This window comes from Sinocyclocheilus rhinocerous, unplaced genomic scaffold (assembly GCF_001515625.1).
Source record: "Sinocyclocheilus rhinocerous isolate Xijiao unplaced genomic scaffold, SAMN03320098_v1.1 scaffold711, whole genome shotgun sequence".
Classification (NCBI taxonomy): domain Eukaryota; kingdom Metazoa; phylum Chordata; class Actinopteri; order Cypriniformes; family Cyprinidae; genus Sinocyclocheilus; species Sinocyclocheilus rhinocerous.
In genome coordinates this window covers 825,047-827,365 of record NW_015641018.1, presented here as the reverse complement: position 1 = coordinate 827,365, position 2,319 = coordinate 825,047, and the positions used below count along the sequence as shown (strand labels likewise).

The 2,319-nt window shown below is 34.7% G+C and overlaps 1 long non-coding RNA gene across 1 annotated transcript in view; it reads right to left on the bottom strand.

Annotated features, from left to right (window-relative positions):
• LOC107753788 (uncharacterized) overlaps nt 1-2,319 on the bottom strand; it is a 63,776-nt gene that overhangs the window by 3,487 nt on the left and 57,970 nt on the right. The gene's annotated exons all lie outside the window — the stretch shown is intronic.

Here is a 2,319-nt window from a genome sequence, read left to right as displayed (position 1 = left end):
AATAATATAATAATTTTTTATATATATACTTATATATATACACATACATACATACATACATACATACACACAGACACACACACTAACATTTAACAGTCTGGGGTCAGTCATTTATATTTTAAAGAAATTAATACTTTTATTCAACAAGGACGAAATTAAATTCATTCGAAGCGGCAGTAAATACATTTATAATTTTACAAAAGTTTTCTATGCTGTTCAAATACTAAGCAACACACAATATTCAACAAAAATATTAAGTAGCACAACTGTAGTGTAAAAATCATTTCCAGAGCACCACATCAGGATCATGTGACACTAAAGGCTTGAGTAATGGCTGTTGAAAATCCAGCTTTGCATCACAGGAATAAATTACATTTTAAAATATATCCAAATAGAAAAGTAATTTTAAATTGTAATAATATTTCACAATGTTACTGATTAACTATATTTTGATCACACACTAAATGTTTGAAAGGTAGTGTATATATCTACCTTTACATTTTAAGAAGGATTCTTTCAAATTTATTTGAAAACCATTGTTGTGGAGTTTTAGATCACAACATAGTCTCACATTGTGCTCAGATCTGGCAATATACTAAATCATTGAATTGAGATTTCAAAATAAACACATTAAACATATTGGTGATGTGCTCTTTTGACCCGATTAATCGCATAGCAACACTAAAAATACAGTTTTGTATAAGTACAGGAAGTATACTTAATATGCTTAGTGTATTTCGAACATCATCTATTTTAATGTCTCATAACATAAGAGAAACATCAGTAAGAAAAGTAATGCTGAAATCTGAGATCATCCTCACAGATGGAGGACCAACCTTTAAGCAATGTCATTTTCCTCTGTGTCCTGTCAGCTTTATTAAGACAGGAGTAACTTAATATTAGCTTTCAATTGACAGTGACATGTTTACTGATCTGAGCGCTGCATTTGCTACAATCGCCAAATGAAAATGAATAAAGTATTTTTATCTCAGCGCTGCACGGCATCAGGATATTACCTCAACGGCTGCCACCTCTCGTATTTCATTACATGTGAGAAAACGCCACAGCTTCAGATAAAATATGACACATATAATGAGGCAAGAGAGACGAGGAAGATCTAAAATTAGCAGGAATAAAGGGATAAAGAAATGAACACAGAATTCATTCCTTATAGCTCCTATTTTCACAAGCTGTTAGAGGTGCAAACACCATCGATGCCAATAAAGAACCTTACTAAGACCTCTTTCATCTGTGAGGCAATTGGACTGGAGATTTAATGATTTTAAATGATGCAAAAACACTCACATAATAATACAGGTTAAAAAATGACCCGAGGGTGAGTAAATGATGCCAGGATTAAATTTTTGGGGAGTGAACTATCCCTTTAAGTATGTTATTGCATTGTGTACGTTGAGACGTAGTACCTGACATCCAAATGTGACATATGTAAGATTACTAGATGTTAAACAAGGCACATATTCAGATATTCATTGGTTGCTTTTATCCAGAAACAGCCCTCAGGGGTGGAGATGGGAGACGGGAGCATGGAGTGTCTGGGAGTCTGCATGCATGCATGGCGGCAGATCTGATATAATTGCACATGGCAGATCCAGGGCATTTTCCTGCTATCATAAAAGAGCTCTGAGTGATATTGATCCTGCTGGGTTTTTATTTATTTATTCTACTCTCTCTCTCTCTCTCTCTCTCTCAGTAACTGAGGCACACCATGGGAACTGAAGAATGGAAACACATCTGACTGTCCTTTTTTAGTATTTGGACTGGTATTATCATTATTTCGGTCATAATGAAAAGCCATGACGCATGGAATATTTGTCTATTCTTTAAGTAAAGAGCACTTAGGTATTTTGTTGCACCATCTTTTGCTAAAAGCTCTCGGAGAATTAAATATCATTTTGGGGTTAAACACATAAAAATGATGTGCTCTTAAGATGACTCGTATAACTTTTCCATTAAAATGGACCCTTATTTAGACTTAAAAGGATAGTTCACCCAAAAATGAAAATTCAGTGTCCCTTTAAGGTTGTTGAACATAGTACCTGGTATCTGCGATTCCCTAGTTTATTTTCATTAAAGGGGTCATATGATGCTTTTTTAAAGATCATTATTTTGTGTATTTGGTGTAACAGAATATGTTGACATGCTTTAATGTTTAAAAAACACATTATTTTTCAAATACTGTACATTATTGTAGGTCCTCTATGCCCCGCCTCTCTCAAACGCTTCGTTTTCTACAAAGCCCCCTCCTTTGACAAGCGCAGTCCGCTCTGATTGGCCAGCTGACCCAGTGCACTGTGATTG